The sequence below is a fragment of the Protopterus annectens genome, chromosome 9.part0, assembly GCF_019279795.1.
Source record: "Protopterus annectens isolate FY-2018-M chromosome 9.part0, PAN1.0, whole genome shotgun sequence".
Classification (NCBI taxonomy): domain Eukaryota; kingdom Metazoa; phylum Chordata; order Ceratodontiformes; family Protopteridae; genus Protopterus; species Protopterus annectens.
The window spans coordinates 1837703506-1837718210 of record NC_056743.1 but is presented as its reverse complement, the minus strand read 5'-3'; the positions used below and the strand labels follow the sequence as shown (position 1 = coordinate 1837718210).

Below are 14705 nucleotides of genomic sequence, written 5' to 3'. Positions count from 1 at the left end.
TCACAAACTGTTCAGGGTTACTTTTTGCAGCCATTACAATCTATGAAAACATTTGATGATACAGTACTAAAAGCTTTACAGAATGAGGTCTCAGAATCAGAAAGAAAAACATGGCTGGCTCAAAATAGTTTTCAACGATGTGATTTGATTTGGCAACATCCAGATGACAGATTGGCCTGCCCCCTATCCATGCTAAATTCCCTCATTAAAGCTTATCATTTGCCAGCCCATGTTGGGGTACAAGCTTTAATAAAACAAATCCAAAAGGATTAGTTTGCCCCAAAGCTTTCTGTTTCTGTACAGCACTTTGTGAGCAAATGCTCTATTTGTTTACAGTACAATATTTCCAAAGGCACAATGGCTCCCGTACAACCCTTACCAAAACCATTGGGGCCATTTTGTGCTTTGCAATGGGATTTCATTGAATTACCACTTTGTGCATGTTTTAAATATGTTTTAACTGTTGATGTTTTTTTCTGGATTGTTAGAAGCATACCCTTGTGCGAAAAATTATGCTATCTCAGTTGCTAAGAAACTTTGTTATGACTTTATACCTCGATTTGGTGTTCCTTGTTATATATATTCAGACCGTGGAACACATTTTACAGCTCAATTAATTGACTCACTGTGTACTATGTTGGGCATCACTCTAAAATTTCACTGTCCATATAGACCTCAGGCATCTGGAATTATAGAACGCATGAATCAAACACTGAAAACTAGACTAGAAAAATTACTACTGAAACAGGCCTCACTTGGGTACAGGCCTTACCACTAGCTTTGCTCTCTATGAGAGCATAAGTACATCCTACTAAAGGTCTTTCTCCTCATGAAATTCTAATGGGCCAACCTATGCGAATGCCCATGACTCCACCACCACCCTTTTCTGAATATGATGCCTTTGATCATGATGTTATTGTATACTGCACTTCTCTTGTTTCTTTCTTACAGTGTTATCACCGCCAAGTAGCAGCTGCACAACATATCCCTGATCCTTTCACATCTTCTGAACTACAACCAGGCGATTGGGTGTAAGTCAAGTCTTTTTCCAGAAAAACAGCACTGCAACCTCGTTGGAAAGGGCCTTACCTGGTTCTATTGGCAACCTCTTCAGCAGTATAACTACAAGGCTCACCAACCTGGATTCATATATCACACGTTAAGAAAGTCGTCCCTTCCGAAGATCAAACACCTCTACCTTTCACGGCTCCAGAATCTCCACCTATCGCTTCCCATACTCGCAGCCATACTGTTCCTGCACCTAACAATGTCTGACATTTCTTCATTCGGGACACTTCTCAATTCTCATACCGTACCACCGAGACCACCATTTCCACTGAGGTACTGTGCAACAATCTTGGTGGTTATTTTTGTTGTTCTTATATTTTTACTGTGGCCATTCCTATTTTCCGCTACAGTAATACCTCATGCCAAAAGAACTGCATGGCATCCACCATTCAATAACTACCAAGCCATAAAATATACTTATGCATCATCCCTTAATGTTTCCAATTGCTGGATCTGCACTGCCATTCCTACAGTTCATGGGGGATTGATGCTAAATATAGTTCCTTTAGGGATTAAAGAGACATGGATGAATCTGATCTACGACACATCAAGAGTTATTTCGAAACACAGAGTAGCATTACAGTTGTCTGTCCATCAAAATGGAACAGTGTGTTTCCAGAAACTGGATAAAATCAGAGTAGGGTGGAGCCATTGCAACAAAACGGTGGTATATAACTGCACTGCATGGGGTTGTGTAACTGATTTCTCACCTATATCAAGAATTGTGAAAAACTCTATAGCTAACTTTTCCTGGAAAATAGAAACTGTTTACTGGAAAATATTTGAAGGGCGGCAGAATGCTGAGAATCGCTTTAAACCTATCAATATCACTATCAAAGTAGAGAACTGTTATTTTGTGTGTGGAAGAAAAGCATATAAATGGCTACCAGGAAACTGGTCTGGCAGCTGTTTCCTGGGGTACCTAGTTCCAGCTATCCGACATGTATCTACATTACCTAAGGGGAAAATTCGGAACGTTCGAGAAGTCAAGAAGCCTGCCAGTCCAGTAGGTAAAGTTGATGCTTCATGGATCTATCATCATGACCTGGCTCATGCTAGTACCAAAGGACTGTCCCGTATGGACTTGGGTGATGATGTAATATCATGGGCTGGTATAATCCCATCATACAGAGCAGTGAAATCAATTTGGGAACTGAGAAAGTTATCTAAACTGCTTGAAATCTTGAGCAATGCTACATTTTCTGCCCTAGAATTAGTAACTGATGAATTGACTGCTATGAGGGCTGTAGTACTACAAAACCATATGGCCCTCGATTTCACTCTAGTGGTGAAAGGAGGAACTTGCGCTTTAATCCAGGAGGAGTGCTGTACTTTTATTCCTGACAATCAGCATGAAATTGAGAGTCACCTTGAACTGATTCAGAAAATTTCCAAACTTTCAGAGGAAAAAGAGGCTGATAGCTCAACATGGGCTTGGTTAACCAATCTGTTCTCAGGTTGGGGTGGTGGACTGTTGGAGCTGATCTTGTTAATCGCAGTATTAGCAATTGTTGCTTTCATTGTCTTATTTCTAATCAAAGCACTGATCTTGAAACTGATATCTTCAAAAACTGTGAAAAAAGTGCCTACATTTTATATGCCTGCATCTATGACTGTAGATAATGAAATGAAAATGTCTCTCAGTGATGAAAAGACTAGTAGCATGGTTATGCTAGATCTGTGGCAAATGTATGACAGATTAAATGATGATGCTTACACAGCATCAAATGGGGGATTGTAGAATATGAACAGCCAAAGCATGTGTTTCAAGGGAATTGAGTATGTGACAGTTTGTATAAACTGAGATGTACTGAGTACTGTTAACTCTGAACTGTGAACAATGGAAAAATACTGAACAAGCTAGATTCTGCCTGAAGGCAGGAAATGTGGCTTTTATGGAAGTATATCCGATTTTCTCTTTTGCCTAGAGATATGATGATGTGAATTGTCTTATGTTTACGGGTAAACCTTTGATTGGTTAATTGCCCTGTGTAATAATCTAATTGGTCCAGTTTTACATTTTTGCACTGTCAGCAATATCACCAGTATATAAGCTTGTTTATTTCTTTGTTCTGGGAGTCTCCCTGGTACTTTCCATGAGGCTCCCGCACGTGTGTACTGTAGTTAATAAAAGCCACTGAAAGAGAGAAAGAAATGTATCTGTCTTCATTTTAATGTACTGTGAAATTTTGCAATTTGATCCTGTGTTCTATACTTCCAAACATAACCTAAGGTGTTTACAGGTCACTGACACTGTGTTAACTTGTCATTTTGCCAGTGGACTGCAGTGTGTGCATGTTACATTGCGTGAATGTTTTGGTCATGTGCATGTTGCATTAAAAAGTGTGATTGGGGAACATGAGTGTATGTTTTTGGGTTTAATGTGGAAAGTGAATGTGTGTATGTGTGTGTGTGTGTGTGCGTTTGCATGCATATGTGGACATATGAGAGTATTTGAGGTTAGGGCTGGAGTAAGGGCTAAGGGAATAAAGGATACAGTTTATACTGTATGTGAGCAAGAAGGTAAATGTGTGTGTGAGTGCTGTGGACTAGAATAAGGGCTATGTAAGGAGATAGATTTAGTGTAAGATGTCTATGTCTGGTCATGGATGTGGTTTGTGTCTGACATTGTCTTGTGTTGTGACACTGTTATGTAAAAGGTTTTTGTAAGGTGTTGTGTTGGGTTAGGGGCAGGGGCAGGGTTTCAACTAGGGTTAGCAAGCATAAGTAAAATGGTGCAGAGGGGCAAAGCCCCTGAGCCCTTGTTATTTACATGTGTTAATCCTAACCCTAACCCAACACCCTGCCTTACAAAAACCCTTTACCTAGCACTGCCACTATTCCAACAAATTTGTTCCAAATATAGTTGTAGGTTTTTGGTTCTGGTGAGCACAGAGGGAAACATTTAATTAATTAATTTATCATGAAAATCTGACTAGGTAATAATAGACCTCTTTTTAGCAGAGGTCCATGCAGAAAAGCTCCAACAAGTTAACAGAGAATTTCAGTCACAAGTAGTCAACAAAACATAATATCAAGCAAACAACTATAGTAAATAGACTGAAAACTAAATATTGGTAAAAGAAGGAAAAGATATACATTTTCAGGTAACAAATCAAAAACATCAACTGAAGAAAAATGAAAGGCCTTAACATTTAAAGAGAGTGAGGAAGTATATAGAAATATGTTAATTTCAGTAAATATAGATGTTCAATGAGAAAATAGATATTACAGTGAGAGTGAAAGCACTGATATTTTAGTTGTAGTAAGTGATGTCATGGGACGTAGATGGTCTGAGAGCTAATAAGTATTGCAGAGATAGTGGAGGAAAAAGAAGTTATGCACCTACCATAATGTTCCATGTTAGTTGTCTTCATCTCGCCTTCTTTCTTGCTGGTTGGGATCGGAGCCGATCCTTGGCTCTGACTCGGCCATCTTCTATAGCTTGAGAGCTGTTTACTGAGGCTACCCCTTATTCCATGATGCCTAGCGATAGCTACCTAGATCTCGTTTGAAATCGCTAACCCCAGACATAGCCAGAGAATAAACCTGTCCAAACAAATAGGTTGTGTATACCTGTCATACTCTCTGTCAGTAGAGGAAACAAACCAGAGAACACTCAGCCAGTGAAACCAGAACTCCTCTCGGTCCAATAGGACAGGGGGACGGAGGGTGGAACGTAAGAAAGAAGGTGAGATGAAGACAACTAACATGGAACGTTATGGTAGGTACATAACTTCTTTATGTTAAGTTGTCTATCTCGCCTTCGTTCTTGCTGGTTGGGACAGTGTCCCTAGCACCTACAATCCTGAGTGGCTCATTGGAACAGACTCTTCAGAACAGTGGAACCAAAGTCAGCTCTGCTCCTGGAGACCATATCTAGCTTGTAATGAGAAATAAAGGTGTGAGGATTTGCCCACATAGCAGCTGCACAGATAGAATCCATGGGAAACCTAGACTGGAAGGCTACAGAGGTGGCCAAGGCCCTAGGAGAATGACCTTTCGGTTTAATAGGTAACTCTTTGTTCCTTAATTGATAGATGAAGGTAATAGTGTGAGACAACCACCTGGATAAGGTCACCTTGGAAACTGGGAGACCTTGTTTGCCTAGAGCATAGGAAAGGAATAGTTGGTCAGACTTCCTTGTTTCCTTAGTCCTGTGCAGATAAAAACACAATTGTCTATGAACGTCCAATTGGTGTAATATGTACTCTGCCTTGTTGGTGTGGTTAGGGAAAAACACAGGAAGGTCTATAGATTGGTTTAAATTATTTTCTGAGCAGACTTTCAGAAGAAATGAAGGATTAGTCCTCAGAGCAACTCTGTCCTTATGAAAAACCAAGTATGGAGGACGAACACATAGTGCCTGAAGTTCAGAGATGCATCTGGCTGAAGTAATAGCTACCAGAAAGAGTGTCTTCCAAGATAGAAACTTAATGGAACAGGATGCTGCTGGTTCAAAGGGGGGCAGAGTTAAGGAAGTTAGTACCAAATTAAGGTCCCAAGGAGGAGGGGGATCTCTCACTGGAGGCCTAAGGAGAGTAGTCCCTCTCAAAAAAGCTTTACAGAGCTTATGAAATATAATGATTGAATTTGACAAACCAACATGAAAGTTAGAAATGGCCGCTAATTGAACCCGGATTGTAGCAGAAGTGGACCTGGAATGAAAAAGTTGTGCTAGGAACTCCAGAATTTCGTGGACTGGGGCTGAAAAGGGATCTACGTTCCTAGCCTCTGCCCAACAAGAAAAATGTTTCCATTTAGTAGCATAAGTTTTTCTGGTTGTGGACTTGTGAGAGGAGACAATAATCTCACGTACAGCTGGGGAAATGTTGGGAAGCCTGGCTAAGGTTGGAAGTGGAGCAACCAAGCTGTGAGCTAGAGTATTTGGAGGGATTGATGCAACCCGCCTGATTGATAAATCAATAGGTCTGGAATCGGATCCAGAGTTCAGGGCTGATCGAGAAGGTAATGGTGCAGGAACGGGAACCATATCTGTTGAGGTCAGTAGGGGGCAATGAGGATCATTTTTCAACCCAATGATATTGCTTTCTGTATGAGCTTTGGAATCAGGGGAAACGGAGGAAAGGCATAAAGAAGTCCCTGAGGCCAGTCGTGGACTAGAGCGTCTCTGGGTGAGTGACCTGGAAGCAGAAGAAGGGAGAAGTAGTTGCTGCATTTGCTGTTGAAGGGGGTGGCAAGGCTGTCCCCATTTGCAGAAGATAAGATCCGCAACTTCCTGATTCAGAGACCACTCATGAGGCATGAGGATAGCTCTGGTGAGCCTGTCCACTATGACGTTGGACCTCCCAGGGATGTGCGTCGCAATCGGAAAACGTTGGGAGGAAATCGCCCACTGCCACAGTCTGAATGCTTCTCGACACAGGGGGTAGGACCTGGTTCTGCCCTGCTTGTTGATGTACCACACCACTGGCATGTTGTCTGTTTGAATTGCAATGATCCCAGAAGGAAGAGAGATCTGAAGGGCTTGCAATGCTAGGAGCATGGCTCTCATTTTTAGGATGTTTATGTGCAGATGGTACTCGTGAGGTTGCCAAGTGCCTTGGACTGTCCTGCCCTGATAATGCCCCCCACCCATTCAGGGAGGTGTCTGTGGTCACTGTGGCTACCAGAGGGGGCTGAATGAAGGGTCTGTCCTGAGTCACTAGTGGGGAGACCATCCACCAGGAAAGGTGCCTTTTGCATGCTTCTGTAATCATGATCGTGTGAGACATGGGCAGCTGTTGAAAGACCACTCTGTGAAGAGAAGCCACTGAAGGATCCTCATGTGAAAGCGGGCCAGTGGGATTAGAAGAATGGCTGCTGCCATGGAACCCAGAATTTGAAGGACGAACCTGACTTGGATTCTTCTGCTCTGCATCAGAATTTGTACTTGCTGACAAATTGTAGACACCCTTTCTGGCAGTAGACTTGTGGACATGTTACTTGTGTCTAAGTCTGCACCTATGTAGGTGATAGATTGACAGGGCAACAAGGCAGATTTTTCGAAGTTTATTGTAATGCCTAACTGGGAGCAGATTGTGATTGTGTAGTCCCTGGCTTGAAGAAGTTGATGCCTGGTAGTAGCAGTGAGGAGCCAGATGTCTAGATATGGAAACACCTGGAATCCTCAACGTCTCAGGTGAGCCTTGACCACTGCCATACATTTGGTGAACACCCTGGGGGCTGTGGTGAGACAAAAGGGCAGAGCTCTGAACCGGTAATGACTGGCTCCCAGCCGGAAGCAAAGAAATCTCCTGAAGTGCCTGTCCATCTTGATATGGTAGTAAGCGTCCTGAAGATCTATCGAGCACATCCAATTGTCCTGACCCAGAAAAGGTAGAATTGACTGTAGCGTGACCATCTGAAACTTTGTTCTTTTTACAGACCTGTTTAGTCTGCTGAGATCCAGAATTGGTCTCCAGTCCCCTGTCTTTTTTGGCACCAAAAAGAACCTTGAGTAAGTTTCGGATCCATGCTGGTCTGCCGGGACTTCCTGGATGACTCTTTTTTCTAGCAGTTTTGAAACTTCTATTACTGCCTGGTCCTTCAGATTGGGTGGAACATCTGGAAGGGATTTCCTTGACGGTAAGGGGGGTTGACAGAAGGGAATTTTGTAACCTCTGGATATAATGAACTCTACCCATCTGTCTTGCATTAAATCTTGCCAGGCTTTTGGGTACAGTTAAAGTCTTCCCCCGACTACCTCCAGAGGTGAGCAGCTGGGCAACCCTTCAGGGATGCTGAAATGGCTTATCAGAGAAAGATTCTCTGTTGCCTTGGTTCTGCGGACCCCCTCTGCCATGAGGGCGGCGTCTGTTGTTATTGTTTCCCCCTCTGCCCCTGGAGGAAAAATCTCTACGTGTGTCAGACAAGGCTCCCTGGGATTTTCGGAACCACATTTTGTCACTCTTCTGACCTTTGGGGTATGGTCTAGAAGGAGTGGAAAAACAGACTCCCACGGCAGAGAGAGTCTTGCCTTCTTGCTCACACCTAGTCATAGTGTCTTTCACCTGTGGTCCAAAAAGAAAGGAACCATCAAAGGGGGTGTTGGTGAATGACGCTCGAAAGGGTTTCGCAAAATTACAAAGCTGCATCCATGCATGCTCTACTCGCACCATCGGCTGCATAGGAAATGAGCCTCATGGAGGAGTTAACTACAGAATTAAGCGTCGCCAGCTGGGAAGCTACTTTAGCTTGAGCACCCTCAGATGATGGATCTTGAAGGGTATCTCCGAGCTCTTTAAGGAGATCCCTCTGAAGCCGGGTAAAATGACATAAGTAGAAAAGGTCGCTGAAGTGAACATTCGCTTCCCGTATCTGTCCATGGTCCTAGACCACTTGTTAGGAGGATGGACAGATGAAGAGGTCTCTGCTAACTCTTTTATGGTGGCTGCTGCTACCACCATGGCATCAACAGGAACACCTTTGGTAAGGAACTGCTTATTTGGTGTGCTGTGATGAATTTGCCAGGTCTCCTCGGAGTTGGTTCCACTGTATCCAGAGCTGACCAACCCTTTCGAGCCACCACTGTCATAAGTGGATCGAAAGGCAGAGAAACCCAGAAGGTGGAAGGTCAGGAACTGAACGCATCCAGAAATACAGACTCATCCTCGGCAGGGGCTAGGGGATTCCAGTTCCCCCTCTGCTTAAGCATTTCTAGGATGTCCGAGAAGGAAACATCTTCAGAGGGGGATCTCAGGGACCCTTCCGATTCATCTAAGTCTGTATCAGAAGTGACAGACTCAGGGGAGTCAATGTGCTTCCTCTTGCACTTCTTCTTGTGAGGGGGCTCTTCTAAATGATCAGGGGTGGCCTCGGAAGAAGAGGAAACACCCAATGGGGTGCCCTGGAGCACCGGTTCCCTAAACTTGGGGTCTGGAGGAGGAGCAGAGGTTGGCACAGGCACCACAGGGGACAGAGCCGGTGGGGCCGATAGTGGAGCTGACTCATTTGCCAGCACACTCCTCATGACACTGAAGGCGTCCCTGCCACAATGCAGAGAAAGCTCCGGTTCCGAGGAAATTGGAATCTTTCTCCGCACTGAGGGAGACAGCTCCAAGGCCAATGTAGGAGCTGAGCTCACCTGCGCCGAAGCTCCGAGAGGGAGAATGGGGTCGGACAAGGGTCTGATGCCACTCGCCCCCTCAGAGCCGATGAGCGAACCCCGGTGCCCAGATCTCTCGATGGACAGCACCACTGAGGGGATCGGAGCCGACAACGGAACCAAAGGAGATAGAGTTATCGGAGCCGATGGTTCCACTACTCGAACCCCAATGAACTCCGGCTCTGAAGTCATTGGAGTTGGAGGAGGAACATCAACAGAAGTGAATGGAGCTGGCACCTGTTGAGGAGGGCTAGACAACATCTTGGCAAGTGCCTGCGACTTTAGCAACCTACTGACCACTCTCTCCACATCGTGATCCGACAGCCTAGAGAATCGAGAGGAGTGAGAGGATCTGTGACTGCGCTCGCTCTGAAGCAAGGGAGATCGAGGAACCAAATATACCATTTCCAATGAAGGGGACTTCAGCCTCTTGTGGCTCTGCGAAGGCTCCGAAGTTTGTGATGGAGCGGACGGGGAGATAGTCTTATCAGTGCCAGACGGAACCGAAGTAGAAGGTAGAGTCTGAACTGATGACGGCTCCGAACTTGGAGCCAACAGCTTGGTAGATTTAGGGGATTTCACAGGCTGAGAGGTCTTGGCCGGTGAATCCTGAGGCTTTAAAAGACCCCTAAGAATAAGCTTATTCTTACGCTCCTGCAGGACTCTTGGACTAAATGCATGGCAGATAGAACAAAAGTCCTGCAGGTGCACAGCACCTAAACAATAGATGCAAGAAGTGTGCCCATCTGTCAGAGACATTTTCTGACAGCATGAGTCACACTTCTTGAATCCGGACACTTTGGATTCCTTTGACATCCTGAAAGAAAGAAACAACAAATACCAAACCAGCTACCAAAGTAAAATACAGTCCACACAAAAAACACACTGTACTAACTATAGCTAAAGGATTTTTTTTTTTTTTAATAGGAAAAGCCTCTAACTTAAACGGCTAACCTAAGAAAGAAAGGTAGAAGGAAAGCCTCTAACCTAAATGGCTAACCTGACAAGAAGGATAGGGGGGAGGGGCGGGTGAGAACTCTCTAAGTTAAACGAGTTCTACAAGAAGGGAAGGGATACTACAACTAAACACTAGCTATCACAAAAAACAAGACTAAACTTTAACAATAAAACACTGAAAAATATATTTCTAGAGTATGAAAGTTATACGAAAAAAAACTTTATACAAACCTGAACCAGAAAAACGACACCTCACAGCTGAAGCGGCAAACGAGATCTGTGTAGCTATCGCTAGGCATCATGGGATAAGGGGTAGCCTCGAGCCAGTAAACAGCTCTCGAGCTATAGAAGATGGCCGAGTCGGAGCCGAGGATCGGCTCCGATCCCAACCAGCAAGAACAAAGGCGAGATAGACAACTTAACTATTTTAGAAGGAAAAAATAAAAAGTACTGTGGAAAGACAAGAGTACTGCAAAGAAACAGTTTTTTGTTTTAATTTTGCATTATGAAATTTGTTTCATTTTGCTATTTATTTGTTTATTCTAATTGCAAGCTGCTCAGTACTTTTGCATTTTGGTGAATACCTGTAGATCTGGTGTCTACATAGCAAAGAAATGGAATAAGTTTTTTTCTTGAGATATGTAAACATTCCTCCAAATAAGGCTTCAAAATGGCTATCAAGTGTCATCTGGACAATAACCGGTATTGTCACTGTGAGGTTACTTGACTTGGCAAAATATTTACAGGAATTTCTCTTCTTTTAACGTTTATAACTCCCTCTCTCTTTTGAACTTCCATCCTGTTCCCTAACAGCTCTTTCTTTCTTCTCTTACATCCTCTAATTCTAGTAGCGGAACTAGAAAGTTCGAAAAGAAGAGGGAACATCTGACCTGATAAATCACTTATGTGGTTGTTAGGGGAACTGCTACACTCTATACAGCAGGTTATGACTCTTAGAAGAGAGATCACATGCTCTGTGCCGCCCCCTGGACCTGTTACCACCCTGGTCTCTCACCTGTATTCATTCACTGCCTGCCTTATTACTCTCAGTAGTCCTACCCTTGTCATTAACAGAAATTTTGTAAATCCTAAAGTTATTCTCCCCACCTTTCTGTTCTCTTCTCATACTTAACTCTTCTACTGCCTTCCTTATCTCAAATGTATGTCCTTCCTCTGCCTGCTCTTTCCAAGAACTCTAATGGATATCACATTAGGTGACCTAAACTCCTTCTCCTTGAGTAACCAATAATATATTTGTAACTGCTGTGTTTTTACAGTAGTACATATTCTGCACCTCTGCTCTACTGTCACTGGGCACACTTGTATACTTGCATTTTTCTTGCATTTCATAATTCAAAGACCATGTTTAGTGTTGAAACATTTACTATTCTTTGAATATAGCAAAGCCATAAACTTAAATTTGCATTTGCTTCAGTTCACAACATGTATACTATGCTGCTGGTCTGACTTTCTGCTTTGATCTTATAACTCTCATGCCGTACCATAGATTAAAAAAAAAAACTACATCTGCAACATGTAAACACTGTATGCAAGAATTTCTTGAGTTTTGCCTATTTACTGTTGACATGCGTACTTGTTTTTTCTTTATCATAGTATTCCCTGTGTATTCATGTGTAGATAGATGTTTATTCTGCATTTTTGGAAAAATATCTGTACTGTAAACTTTTTGTTAGCTGGTCTTGAAGATGAGAAGCTTTCCTTCCCAGGCCCATACCATAAATGGCTGTGCCCACTTGTAACTTCCAGTTAAGAAACAATAAATAAATAAATAAATAAATAAATGGGTCCTCGGTGTTGTCAAATGTTGTCATATAATCATACGTCTCTCACAGGCACTCCTACTGACTGTTTAATGGCACTCCCGTTAAATGCCTACTATTACTACTACTGATATGTGGAGGGGTTATTTAATGTCTTAAAAGGATCCAGCCCTTACATAAGTTGTAGAAGTTGTGTAATTGATACAGCTATTGTATCCAAGGGAATTCTGCTCAACCACATAGGGTGAACTTGTTTAGAAATTATGGAAAATGTCTAATAGCCTGTTTACTCAAGTCTCTCCGACAAATAGTTTAATGAAAAAAAGTAACAGAAACAAATCTCTAACAGAAAATGTAATAACCCACTCTCTCAACTTCTTCTTTCAAGAATTAAGGACAACACTAAAAATGATTAGAGGCAAAAAAACATTTCTGAGACAGTTGGTGTTATTCAGCTTATAATGCTACCAGAATGAGAATATTGTTATAAATGTCCATTTTGTAAAGCAAATTAACTGATTGTTGTAACTAAAGTGTTTTGAACATCAAAAATACTAGTAGGTGATACAACATTATGATGATAGGTTCATAGGCAAGTGCTAGGCTAGTGGCCCCCTTGAGGGCCATTTTAATCTGCCGATGCCATGGGATCATTACTCCCCTTTGCTACACATCAAAAATATCTCAGACTACTACTTGATAACACTTTTTTTCCCTTTCATGATCATATTGACTTGATTTATTCAAAAGTATTGCAACTACTTAAAGGATCCTTATTTTACATCTCCTTACTAGAGAAGCTAGATGCACTATTTTTTACTCTGTTTCTCTTATGCCTTATTTTTCTACACAAAACACCATTATACTACAGGCTACAGAGAATACAATTCTTACATTTATTCACCTTGTCTATATGTCTAAGTGCCATTTCCTCACCATTCACAATGACAAATGGTCTCCCATTAATGCAAGGTCAAATTTCTTTCTTAACATTCTTACATTTAAACATCTTAATGAAAGGTATTGTCCATCTCTAGCTAACAAGCTCACAGTGCATGAATCCATCTACAATCTTAAGAGTTTTAAGTCTCACTAATGGAATAAAATCCAGTTTTCTTTACCTATTTTTAAGAGATCATCATACTAACTTTCACCTGCCACCACAAACTCACTACTAAGGTGAGTCTGGTATAATGGTTAAGATCTTCACCTCACAGACACAAAGTACAGGGTTTAATTCTGACCTCAGGTTACTCGTTAGGCTTAAGATGGCTCATCAGGGCTGTTAGCTCAATACTGTCCTGTAAACCTAATACTCTAACCAAGAAAAACCTAACAGCTCACCGAGCCCAAGAATATAAGTGTACCTACTTTAGGGATGCAGGTTAATGTAATGCAGCAAAGTAACCAACATCACCACACTATAAGTACATCATACTACATTTAACACCATTTTGAATGCTCCTCATCTTCCCAGTATATTACTTTGATAACTTTATATGATTTCTGTTTGTAGATATTGTAATTATTTCTCTTTTGTTGAACGTTAGACATGTATTTTATCTAAATGTGCACTGGCAACTTGCCACCTGTATTGCTTTATTCAGCCTACTACTTTAAGTTTTGTTCAACCTTTCTCTTCATGTTTTGAGTGATTGTGAATGCCTTTAGGCCTGAGTTGTGTGGCTGAAAAGGGTCTTGTACCAGCCCGCTCACTAGAATTATTTATACGTGTGTGTGTTTGTGTGTGTGTGTGTGTGTGTGTGTGTGTGTGTGTGTGTGTGTGTGTGTGCGCGCGTGTGTGTTTATGCATGCAAACACACATACAAAACTGTATAGCTTCTTCAACTGTGTGTACCTCAGATGTTTATTCTGCTACTCAGATGTTTTATTCTGATCAAATGAATAGAGAACATTATAAATAACAGCAGGAATAATATTAAGTCATTGCCATTGGACACAAAGTGCAAAGCAGTACAACTCCTCCCACAATATACATGCAAACACACACAGACACACATGCATGTATTCACTTTGTTAACTATGGGGAGTTCAGATGCCTGATTAATGTCAAGTAAATGATTTAATAAATACATGCATACACTCATGAACAAACACACACACACACACACACACACACACACACACACACACACACACACACACAGCTTTGTAACTGTTGCTGCAGTTAGCTGCATTAGTTTTGTTATTTTTACTTTTTTTTTTCTCACTCACTAACTGCAAATTTTTAAAAGTAGCAGTTAACATGGGGAAAGGAAATGATAGCTTTGGTAAATTATTTAAGTCTCAGTACACAGATGTTATTTCAGAATGGATGTGCTTACTTTTTCCAGGCTCTCCCTGTGCATTATTTCCCCTCTTTGGAATTTCAAGTGCTGAGTGGTGATTGCAGATTTTCCAAGCCCATTTTTTAAATAATACTTGAAAATATTGTTTGGTTCTTTTACTGTTCAGTATATTACATCACGGGATGTATTTTTCCGTGTTACAACTACTGTATTACTATCCTATTTAATACTGCTTGAAATAGCTATATTATATACAGATGTGATGCCTCCTGCACATTTTTATCAGAGTTTAATTTCTTTACTACTATGCATTATTAAATTTATAGTATCATAGCAGTGTGTTGTGGTACTGAATAACTGAATATGTATCACTGTGTGTGAATGTACATGTAATAAGTGAATATACCATTGTATGGAACACTTGTGTTATGATTGAAATAAAAATCCATTTAGATCAGCTTCCAGATCAGCAAACATTAATAA

General features: G+C 41.7%; 1 protein-coding gene across 1 annotated transcript in view; it reads right to left on the bottom strand.

The window, feature by feature from the left end:
• The window catches only part of LOC122810798 (glutamate-rich protein 3-like), a 129099-nt gene that overhangs the window by 78733 nt on the left and 35661 nt on the right, over positions 1–14705 (bottom strand). The gene's annotated exons all lie outside the window — the stretch shown is intronic.